Source organism: Pseudorca crassidens, chromosome 11 (genome assembly GCF_039906515.1).
Source record: "Pseudorca crassidens isolate mPseCra1 chromosome 11, mPseCra1.hap1, whole genome shotgun sequence".
Classification (NCBI taxonomy): Eukaryota; Metazoa; Chordata; class Mammalia; order Artiodactyla; family Delphinidae; genus Pseudorca; species Pseudorca crassidens.
Window position 1 is genome coordinate 23,465,395 of NC_090306.1, and position 12,847 is coordinate 23,478,241.

Consider the following 12,847-nt stretch of genomic DNA (forward strand, 5'->3'; position numbering starts at 1 on the left):
AACACTGATGTATGTTATATATGAAAGTTGTTAAGAAAGTGAACCTAAGAGTTCTCATCACAAGGAAAATAATATATTTTTCTTTATTTTGTATCTATATGAGATGCTGAATGTTCACTAAACTTATTGTGGTTTTCATTTCATGATGTATGTAAGTGAAATGATTATGCTGTACATCTTAAATTTATACAGTGCAGTGTGTCAATTATATCTCAATAGAAGAATAAGAAGACAAAGGGGGGGAGGGGGGAGGGGGAAGGGAAGGGGAGAGGGAAGGAGAAAAAGGAAAAGGAGACGAAAAAGAAAACCATGGGGCTTCCCTGGTGGCGCGGTGGTTGAGAGTCCGCCTGCCGATGCAGGGGACGCGGGTTCGTGCCCCGGCCCGGGAGGATCCCGCATGCCGCGGAGCGGCTGGGCCCGTGAGCCATGGCCGCTGAGCCTGCGCGTCCGGAGCCTGTGCTCCGCAACGGGAGAGGCCGCAGCAGTGAGAGGCCCGCGTACCGCAAAAAAAAAAAAAAAAGAAAAAAAAAGAAAAAGAAAAAAGAAAACCATCCATCAGGGAGCATATTTATCATAACTGCATTAGAAACACTAATGATGGTAAGCATAGAATATCTCTATCCGAGTTCAACAGAAATGAAAGTTCTCAAACCACTTCTCAGGGGAACAGGAGTGTCCTCTGCTAGACACCTCTGATGATGTAGTCAGAAGGTGGAGTGGCCTGGAACCGTTTCTAGGGAAAGGTCCGAAGTTGCCAGGGTGTTTGACTCAGAGCTCAGCTTGGTGAAAAGACTCCGTAAGAACATGTTCCTGCTTTCCTCTCGATACTCCTTCTTTAAATTCCTTATCAACCGTCTCCCCTCTCCCAGATCAACTCAAAGATTTTAACAACAGGAAAATAACTTCTTACTCTAAAACAAAAATGTTCAGGATTTCTGCCCTAGGCCACCAGAAGACTTGTTGCTAGATGATTGCATTTTTAGTGTCTGTCAGTAGGTTCATGCTGCAGGACGTACACTTCGCAGGCCGATGGATTAGAAACTTCTCTTCAGTAAGGTGGCAGCAGGCCTACTTGAAACGTATTCCTCCTGTCAAAGTAATACTGACAGTAACGCTTACTGCACAGAGAGAGGGCATAATGGTAGAGAGCACGGAGCATGGAGGTAGATGGATTTCTGAGCATGGAGGTAGATGGATTTTCTCCACTGCTTTACTGTCTGTTTCCTAAGCAAGTTTTGTAACCTCTGGATGTTTTAGGTTTGCTCCACTAAAATGGAGATATTAACAAGCAAAACAACAACAGCAAACAAATTCAGTTGTTCACTAGGGGCTAAACATGATTGCAGTGTTTTGCCTTCATTAACTAAACTTAATACCTTCAACCGCCCTTTGAGGCGGGTGCTTTCGTTACGTGGCCCCTGAGTGTTCTCCACTCTCTGCCTTGAGCACCTAGACTTACTGGAGTCAGGTGAAGGATGATGACTTGCTTTATAGGCATTATTCCATTTAATTTTCATAGCGATCAGAAGAGGAAGACACTCGTATTTGAGTGATGTGACACTTGCGGAAGCTGAAGCACAGAGAAGTTAAGTAGCTTTTACCCAGAGACAGTTAAGTAGTGGTGCTGGGAATTGCAGTCAGTCAGACGCTAACCTCCGTGCTCTTAAATATTATGCATCATGCCAGAGGTCCCCGTTTGTTAAAGGGGGATGAAAACCAACTCAAATAACATGTTTGTGAATGGGAAACATTTAAAAAGAATGGCTGAGGAGCTGTCTTCAATGCTTGCATCAAAATAAACAGAACTGATAGACACAATCAAAATCCCTGGCTTTAATTTTTTTGTTGTTGTTGGTTTTCTTTTTCCCCTTTGGTACGGGATTTTATGATGAAGTTTCCATGAGAAAAGGGATCCTGTGGTCATGTAAAATAATCAACAAAAAGAATGTAGGAAAGGGTACTGGTAAGCCATATGAGGAAATAGCTAACAAGATGTTTGTCTCTATACTGACCTGAAAGCCCCCAAACTTACTATTTCACAATCACAAGATGGCAATAAGCTGCCCCTAGAGGGCGCCAAAGTGATCATCACACCTTTTTTTTTTTTTTTTTTTTAAATCTCTATTTCTGAAGATCTGGATCTGGCATGGATCCCCTGCATCTGTGAGGGTTTCTGGATGGTCCTTAAAAAGCTCCTCAGGGCCTTCCTCTGGTTTGGGTTGTGGGCCAGGGTCACCCAGAAAGCTTAAATGCAGCCGCTGGGTGATAAAAGCCCTGCGGTAAATTGACTTCCCCTAACCGCAGGGCGGCGGAGAGCGCCTAATGCAACCACAAAGTGGTTTCCTGGCACAGAACTTTCCCAACCTTTGGAACGAGATACCAGGGGATGTTGTTTAGTCTCCATCTTGGAAATCTTTCTTTTGGCCAGAGGAAAATTCTGATATCCGTCAGTCTGAAATCAGTTGGACACAACCTGAGGTGGAGATGGGAGACAAGATGCTGTCTGCAGGGTCTCCCAACCCCAGAACCTATGATCTTAAAGGAGATGCTTATCTAGTTAATCCTGAAACAGGCGTGCACACAAGTGCTGGCGGGATTGACAAACTATGTAGGATATCAGAGCTCTTTGCAATATGACAGACTGGTTTTTCTAAAAATGTTAATAGAAATTCAGTTTTCACACAGAATTCTCAGTCCCCAGTGAACCTCCAGAGCCTTCAGGTATGCTTGCAACACCTAGCTTCTTGCTGTCAGCTTGACATGCATTCCTTCTAACAGATGCCCTCTCTCAAGGTCACTGTGTGAAGCTTAAACAGAAACACAGGCCTCTTGCCATCAGGCGGTCACTTCGGGAACCCTGTTCTGAAGAAATTGAGATTGACAGTGTTAAGACCTTGAGTTTTTTCTTTAAAATATTGCCACTGCTTATTCTTCAGCACTGCCTTTGAGCTAGAAATTGATGTACTTAATGGCTGGTATTGGCTGATGAGACTAAATTACATGAAAGAATGGCTTTCATCGTATTGCTCAATTTAGGGATTTCTTTCATTTCAAAGGCAAAGTTAATTACCTCTAGAAAATGTTAAGCAATTATCCACTAGTAATAGCAGGGAAGATGCTCCTAGAGCAGCCAATTCAAGGGGGAGGGGATTTGGAGGAAAGGTGGGACACTTTTAGATTTGAATGAATGCTGAAAAAATGAAAACTATATTAAGCTTTTAAAGGCTTTAATGGGGAGAGACGAGGCTGTTGCTTTAGCCCTTCAGCGGCCTTGGCCGTCTGTTCACTCCATTTTTTTCTGAGAAATTGGAGGAAAGGCCTACTTGAGGCACATTCCATATGATTTGTGCCATGCCCTCCTCCTCTACTGCTTATAACCTAGAGTGGATGTGGTTCAAGTCTCTGGGAGGTCACCTAGGTGGGAGCTCTGCATTCATGATGAACAAGAGCGTAGCCTGGAGCTTTCAAATCGCATTCAGGGATTTCCTACCTTGCTCTGTAGTAAAATGCTCACAGTTTCTGTGTCACGCTCTTGGAGTTTGAGGCTGCGTGGTGTCGTTCAAAAGCCTGGGCCCTGCCCCAGCACAACACACACACACACAGACACACACATACAGAGCTAATGTATCTCTCCTTCTCATGCCCAACTGCAAGTCACTGAAGATGGATAAAGCTTTCGAGTGGAATTCTCTGCAATTTGCTGACGTCAAGATCCTGTGGCAGGTGGATACGGAGCTGAACAATCAACACCTCCTGTTCTTCCTTTGATTCCTTCAGTACAAGGAGTAAGGCTGTACTTCACGTGGTAGAGCTCGTGCATTCATGCTCGACTTTCCTCCCCGCCATAAACACACGGTTCTCATGCAGCCCCAGTGTTTCTTAGCATCTTAGAAGAAAGCTGATCGGCAGATACCTGGAGATGCTTTTGGAGAGTGGGCCCAGCCTGGTGCATAAGGGCGGGGGTGTGGGCATTGAGATGCTTCTGTAGCCAATAGAGCTGGACAGATGACACATGTACACCACCTGGCCTGATGCCTCGCTGTAGGTGATAACCCTTATTTTTGTTATTTATTTATTTTTTTTGCGGTATGCGGGCCTCTCACTGTTGTGGCCTCTCCCGTTGCGGAGCACAGGCTCCGGACGCACAGGCTCAGCGGCCATGGCTCACGGGCCCAGCCGCTCCGCAGCATGTGGGATCCTCCCGGACCGGGGCACAAACCCGTGTCCCCTGCATCGGCAGGCGGACTCTCAACCACTGCGCCACCAGGGAAGCCCGGTGATAACCCTTCTAAAAGCCACACTGGGGCTTCCCTGGTGGTGCAGTGGTTGAGAATCTGCCTGCTGATGCAGGGGACATGGGTTCGAGCCCTGGTCTGGGAGGATCCGACATGCCGCGGAGCACCTAGGCCCGTGAGCCACAACTACTGAGCCTGCGTGTCTGGAGCCCGTGCTCCACAACAAGAGAGGACGCAATAGTGAGAGGCCTGCGCACTGCGATGAAGAGTGAGCCCCACTTGCCACAACTAGAGAAAGCCCTCGCACAGAAACGAAGACCCAACACAGCAAAAATAAATAAATAAACTCCTACCCCCAACATCTTAAAAAAAAAAGCCACACTGGCTGGAGGCTGACCACTGTTCAAATAAAACCCTGTACCCACATAAATGCATTTCTGCTCTTTTCTCTCCAGAAAAAAGCAATTCCCTGATTTCACGGACTAATCCTAAAATGATCTTAGAATCTCCAAATTAGAGCTCTTTAAAATTGCAGTATTAATCTTGCATGTGCTTAGGCCTAAACAAGACAGAGTTTGATCTTTAAATTGAAGCTCAGAGTTTCGAGGATTCTGCAAGGGAGAGAATCATCGTTTTGCTGTTGTGAGCACTGAGATGTCTGGATTCTCATTTCTGATAGGTAATAGCCACTGTCAAAATGTAGGGCCTATTTTGGACAGTTTAGGACCTACTGTTGAGGCCTATTTGAACAGTGAAAGTAAAGAAAAATAAGAATACATCATGCAAGAGGTCTGCCAGCTAATTCAAAAGGAAATATAAAACGTTTTTAGACAGAGAGTGAAATTAGTTAAGTTCACTTTACAGAAACCATGCTATCTAAACAGACTTGCTTTCCTTCTTTTCCTTTTGCAAAGTTCCCAGGGTATTTTGTCACTTAACTGGGCAAAGTTCAGTTTCTAACCATTGCCTTTTTCACAAGCCATGTTCTAGCTTTTTCACAACTTTGGGCCTACCTATCCCTGTTTATTCCCAGTTATGAAATATCACTGAAATGTTAATTACTAGAGCTGGAAAGAAACGTCAGAAACTTTGTCTCATCCTTTCATTTTATGAACAAGGAAACAGAGACTTAGACAAGGGAAGGAACTTTCCTAAGTCACATAGCTAGTTAATGGCAAGATTGGCATTAAAAGCCAGCCTTCCTGACTTCCAGTCCAACAAAGATGGTCTCCAAATGTTACCTATGACATGAGGTTTTCTCTGAGATGTGACCAGCCACTGCAGGCCTCCAGGCTGAGAGCACCAAATGCAGCCACAAAGGAAAGGAACGGGCAGGACCAGAGGAAGGTTTTAGATCTCCGAGGTTACCCTTCTTTGCTTTCTCTCAATATTGGCTCTCTGGGACAAAGCGCTGTTATTCTGACTCAAGAAATCACCGGGGCACTTCAGATATTGGGTTAAGAGTGTTCTTTCTTTTTTTAATTGAAGTATAGTTGATTTACAATGTTGTGTTAATTATTTCTGTACAGCAAAGTGATTCAGTTATACATATATATATATATATATACACATTATTTTTTAATATTCTTTTCCATTATGGTTTATCATAGAATATGAATATAGTTCTCTGTGCTAGACAGTAGGACCTGGGTGTTTATCCATTCTCTATGTAAAAGCTTACATCTCTTAACCCCAACCCCCCACTCCAGCCCCTCCCAACACCCTCCCCCTTGGCAACCACCAGTCTGTTCTCTATGTCCGTGATTCTGTTTCTGTTTCATGGATACGTTCATTTCTGTCATATTTTAGATTCCACATATAATTGATGTCATATGGTATTTGTCTTTCTCTTTCTGACTTACTTCACTTAGTATGATCATCTCTTGTTGCAGAGTTAGGACTGTTCTTATGTTCTCATAAGGATGGCATCTCATAAGATTCCATGGGGGTTACTACGTTTCAATCTAATGTAAGTAGATACTAAGCCTGAAGTTAAATCTTTAAAGGCAGATTTCTTTAAGCATTGCAATATAGACTTAGCCCATGCTTATATACTAGAGCAAGTTTGATGACTATATGGTACCCATCCATTTATTCATTTCCTCAGTGATTCATTCAACAAATATTATTGAGCACCTAGTCCATGTCAGGCAATACAGTGGTGATAGGGACAGGCATAGCCCAGTTTCCTCAGAACTTATAATTTAGTGGGTGTGACAGGTATTGAACAAGTATTTACGGTAAATTATGGGGAACACACCACAGAGCTGCATCAAGTCCCTAGGTTGATATTCCAGCTCATGGCTCTTGAGGAGGGTACTTTGGAAAGTGGTGGGGACATTTTAGGTTGTTACAGTGCTTGAGGGAAGCTACTGACCTCTAGGAATCAGGATGCAAGGTCACTGGATGTCTCACACTGCGCCACCCAGCCCCGCAATACAGGGAATTGCCCCACATCCTTTGTGATTTTTGAGTCCTTGCTGGACATTCACAAAGGTGAAAAATCTGTTTGTAATTGCTTGGGCCTAGACTCTAACTCCATCTTCTAGATCTACATGAAGCATGTTTTGCTCAGCTTGAACGTAGATTGAATCTTCAAGGAATGCACCTAATGTGGAAGACTGCATTTTGTTTTGTTCAGAACTTATGAGCGCTGTCCGCAGTTTCACGAAAGCAGACCCCCCTAGTGGTGATGCGGCCAGTAAGGCACACCTTGATCACGTCACACTTCAGGTTACCTCCGTCATGAAGGTGGAGCGCAGAGGTACACTGGCACGTATTTTTAATTGTGAATTACTTTCTTTGTATTATTCCATGATGTTAGGACAGTATATTGACCTTTTGGATCCATGATTAACCGTAGGTCATTTTATTTGTGAGTTTCATTTCTGGTTGGTTTGTGAAGGATAGTGAACAAGATCTTAAGGACCAGAGAGCTGTGCTGTTCCTCCACTCTGGTATCTAAGGATTCCTTTGATGCTGTCCCTCAACTGACAATTTTTGTGCCTCTGCCCATCAAGTGGTTAATTCTTTAGGGAGGGTAGAGGTGCTTCCAGATCCTCTCTCTTCATGTTTCAAGGACACCGACTCGAGAAGATGACAGATTGAGGAGAAGAGACTTGAAGAGATGTGGACAGTGTGACTTCCCAGCTCTGTGTAATTTTCAGGGTGCAAAAATCTGAAAGCATGTATCAGTCTAGATTTTGGTTTACTGGAACACTGCACTTGGAGATTTTTGTAACTACTCTGTATGCGGTGGGGTTAGAGCCACAAGAAAGAGTCCAAGATGCCGGATGGTGGCGGTGAATGTAGGGACACCCAGAAGGGCAGGCGGGGGAGTCCACAAGCCTTTTCTCCAGCTCTACCTGCCACTCCATTTTTCTGGCTGAGACAATGCAGGAGAGAGTCTGCATCAATAATGGCAGCAGGTAGTGGACTGTGGACATAACAAGGATGCTCAGAGGACCTCAGTGTCCTTCAGATGCCCCCCTGGGAGTTCAGCATCCTTTTCTGACGACCTCTTATTTCCTAACCTTCTGTGAAACAAAGATGTAGCAGAGCAGGGTGTAGCTGTCAGAGATGGAGATGGAGAGCAAGACTTTGCTGACCTAACTTTATTCTTGCTGTTGTGCAAACACAGCCGTTTGATAGGTGACAGCTGGAGACAGCTGGACAAGCAAGGGTAGAGTAGGATCCAAGGGAAGTGGGCATTAATGAAAGCACACAGCCCTGGAAGATGCCTTCCCTGGAATCCTCAACTGCACTTTGGGACAGGGCAGACTTGGACCCTGAGAAATAACCACCCGGTGTCTGTAGTAGTGGACAGTTATCAAGCCACCATTTGCTTTGTTAAAGGAAGTCTGAAGAATTAAATTTGCCTCAGAAGAGTTTTTTTCTTTAACTTTTTTTTTAAACTTTGCAATCTCGACTCTCTGGAACCTGGCCCTTCTGGTCACAGAGCTGAAGTTTGTGATTAGAGCATCCTTCAAATAATGTTACGGGACTCCTATCTCTGCTGTGAAAGGAAATCTACAGCATGACAATGTGCTGCATCATTGGGATTTTTGACTTTGGGGACGTCAGCTCTTCTGGTAGCTGGGATGAGATGACCACGTTGTTTTGCCAAGGCCTCCAAATTGTCTCAAATGGCAACTAATTTGAGTTGAAATGGATCCCGTCCAAATGTGACCCAGGGGCTGAGAAGAGCGAGGCTCCGTATCTCATTACAAGCGCTGTCCAGAGTCTCCATAATACTGTATATTAAATCCTTATAATAAGCTGCTTTGTGAGTCTTGGTGCCGGTTCAGTATTTTCCTTGCAGTGATTACCCGATGGTCTGCTGGCCAGCCGAAGCTGGAGTCCTCTTTCCCTTGATACGTTTCCATAACATCTCTCATCAGCCCAGTGAAACTTGTTGTTAAGGGCAGAGCTAATCTATTGCAGCCTGCCTGGCTGCATCATGCCAAGAAACTTGGTGTGTTTCTTTCAGCTATTTCCGTGAGGACAGTGCACTTCTTTGGGAGAGTTTTAGCTCCATCGAGTTAGTGAACGATCCAGCTGCAAAGAAAGCTCTTAAAAACAACCTCCCCAGCCCACTCCAAACATGGGGGCAGCTTGCCTAGAAGGACACCAAAATGGTTAGTTCACATATTGGGCTTTAATATATGTGTGCATGCAGATATCTAAATATCTGCGTGTTGTTCCAAAAGGAATCTGTAGGCACTTTTTAAAAAAGTCCTGGGATTTACACATCCTCAAGTGACATTGTTTCCTAATTCTAATTCCACGTCCACTGCCCACCACTCGGGCTACTTGTTTGTAGCTGGTAACTTGCTGGGCGCTGGCAACAGAGAGGAGTGATGGGTTCCAGCCTAGTAGGGTAGAGAAACAAACGAATAAGTTAGACTTTTGTGTGAGAAACCGTAGAAGAGCCCAAATAACTCAACAATACCAAACAATTTGAAGAAAGCCCAGCTGAGTGTGCTTTGAACACGAGGGCCAGGGAAGTAAACACATGTGTCAGCAGCTGGGCAGCCGGAGTGTCCCAGACTGTGCAGCGAGCCCATCTTGCCCGGCAGGAATGACGTGGACCGTGGGAGGACACCTCGGACTACACCCTTCCCTTGTTTTTTCCCCAGCAGCTCATTTATGTGACTTTCACCATTGTGATTTGTCCTGGCCGCTATTGTGATTCCCAGCACCAGCGGCTTTTGACCCTATCTCCTCTCCTGGACCCTGTCTCAGGAACAGTGCTGTTCGTTCCCCTGGCTTAGTATCCTCTCTACTGATCATCGAGGCCTCCACCCCAGGCTGCCCTCCACCTGATCCCTTGTTTTGAGGTGCCAGGGCAGCTCCAGGCACATGCTGGCTCAGTTCTCTGCAGGGCCAAGGGGTTTCATTTGGTTTGGTTTCTTCCTCAGATCCCACCCTCACCCTCTTCCTGCCATTTTGAAAGAAAATCCAGGACTCTAGGCCTCAATAAAACAAACAAACTGACAAATATATTAAAGAGTCAAAGTCTGGGTCAAAAAATCAAAACAAATCAAAACTAAACCCTAGCAAATTTTTCTTTTGTTATAGGACAAAAAAAAAAAAAACCCCAATATTTTATTGGAGTATAGTTGATTTACAAGGTTGTGTTAATTTCAGGTGTACAGCAAAGTGAATCACTTATACATATACATATACCCACGTTTTTAGTTTCTTTTTTAAAATTTATTTTACTTATTTATTTTTGGCTGTGTTGGGTCTTCGTTGCTGTGCGCAGGCTTTCTCTAGTTGCAGCGAGCGGGGGCTACTGTTCAGAGGGGTGTGCAGGCTTCTCATTGCGGTGGCTTCTCTTGTTGCGGAGCACAGGCTCTAGGCCCACGGGCTTCAGTAATTGTGGCTCACGGGCTCAGTAGTTGTGGCTCGCGGGCTCTACAGTGCAGCCTCAGTAGTTGTGGCACACGGGCTTATTTGCTCCACGGCATGTGCGATCTTCCCGGACCAGGGCTCAAACCCGTGTCCCCTGCGTTGGCAGGCAGATTCTTAACCACCCTACCACCAGGGAAGGTCCTTTTTTAGATTCTTTTCCCATATGGGTCATTACAGAGTATTCAGCAGAGTTCCCTGTGCTATACAGTAGGTCCTTTTTAGTTATCTATTTTATATAGAGTAGTGTGTATATGTCAATCCTGATCTCCCAATTTATCACCCCTCCCTTATCCCCTGGTAACCATAAGTTTGTTTTCTACATCTGTAACTCTATTTCTGTTTTGTAGTTAAGTTCATTTGTACTTTCTTTAGATTCCACATATAAGCAATATCATATGATGTTTGTCTGTGTCTGACTTACTTCACAGTATGAAAGTCTCTAGGTTCATCCGTGTTGCTGCAAATGGCATTACTTCATTCTTTTTTATGGCTGAGTAATATTCCATTGTATATATGTGCCACATCTTCTTTATCCATTCATCCGTCGATGGATACTTAGGTTGCTTCCATGTCTTGGCTATTGTAAATAGTGCTGCAATGAACATTGAGGTGCATGTATCTTTTCGAATTATGGTTTTCTCCAGATATATGCCCAGGAGTGGGGTTGCTGGATCCTATTTTACAGCCACTATGGAGAACAGTATGGAGGTTCCTTGAAAAACTAAAAATAGGACCTGTGCGTTTTATTCCTAGCCCCCAAAATGTTAAGAGATAATCAGTTTAGCTGATACATGAGAAGCATAAGGTCAAAGAGAGGCTGCAGAGGGCATCCCAGCCATCATCCTTGTACCTAGAAGAAGCCTCCATTCACCAGAGGACGTGTGCCTTATACTTTTAGGACACTTTATACCAGCATTGTCAATAGCATTATGATGTTAGCCACATGTATAATTTTATTTTCTAATAGCCACATTTTAAGAAAAGTAAAAAGAAAAAAATGAAATTATTTAAAAATGAATATATATTAATCCAACATATCAAAAACATTCTCATTGCCAAATACTACATGAGAATTAGCAAGATGAATTAGTTCTAGGGATCTGCTGCATGACATAGGGCCTACAGTCAACAATACTGTATCATGCACTTAAAACTTTAAGACAGTAAGACTCATGGTAAGTGTTCTTACCACACATACAAAAGGGCAAACAAAAGGAAACTTCTGGAGGTGATGGCTATGTCTATTTCTCTGATTATGGTGATGGTTTCCTGGGTGTATGCACGTGTATGCATGTGTCCAAACTCATCAAATTGTGTACATTAACCATGTACAGCTTTATGTATGTTATTTATACCTCAACAAAGCTTTTAAACATTATTAATGAGACATAATATCGTACTAGGTCTTAGAAATATCCATTTAGATGAGGAATTTTCAACAAAGTATAATATAGTCCTACCAAAACAAAGTTGTTTTTCATGGAAAAATATCAATTATGTTGCTTAAGCTTATTTATTTAAATTAATTAAAATAAAGTAATAAAACTTCTCAGTTACATTAGTCACATTTCTAGTCCCTGATAGCCACATGTGGCTAGTAGCTGACCTGTATGACAGCACAGCTTTATAAACAAAGTGCTTACTCATTAGCTGCACTTCACATCAGCTCAACAAAATACAGAAACTATTTTTGCCCAGTGACCAATGATGGTCACTGAATAGGAGGGAGGGAAGCAGGTCCCACTGCCACGTTCTTGGTCTCTCAAGTTTCCACAAATGCCATCAATCTGCAAATTATTTCCTGTAATTTTAAACTTTTCTTCTTAAGTTTAACTTTCTTCAAAGAAAAAAAAGCAACTCAAATACAACACAGATGACACTGACTAGTAAAATATAATTTCTTTTTCTCCATTAACTTGGCAGCCCTATTAATTTGCCGATGGGTGTGCAGAGTGCACAGGGCACCAGGCTCCATAAACCTTTCTCAGAGTTTTAGTTCATGTCTTTGGGGTTTTTTTCAGGACGAATTAGCTTTTGCCATAAGATTTCATCCACTTTCAGACTTCAACTACTACCTGTGCATCACATAACAGAAAAAAAAGCAACTCAAATACAACACAGATGACATTGACTAGTAAAATATAATTTCTTTTTGTCCATTAACTTGCCATCTTGCCATGACTGCTATTCTCTGTTCCTTAATGCTTGGAATCCCAACAGGAACTTCCCATTTCCCATTTCCCGAACTAACTGCTTTACTTTCCCCTCTACAATCTCCATGCCTAGCCTTCTCTTGAAGTCTCCATCCTTTTCAAATACAGGCATTTTCATCACAGTCTTTATTGGATGACCCCAAAGCATAGCGTTCAACAAGGACTAAGATGCAGGTGGCTTATGTGAGGAGTCATCCCAGAAGTAGGAGTGTGGAGTTAGAAAAAGCCAGGAAAGGAGGCGAGGCCAAGGAAGGGTGTGCTATTGATCTGGTTACTACCAACGGCAGCTGAGGTTCAGTCCCGCTGGGGACCCTCAGCGACTGCATAGAATGTGCCTCAGATTTGTCCCTTCAGAGGACAAGGGGCTGGGACATTTATCCACCAACTCACTTTCCTTCTTGGTTGACGTTACCCCACCAACCTCCAAGGTCATAAAATTTCGCCCATTTCTGGGCTATTTCTGTGCTAGGAATTTCCAAAGCC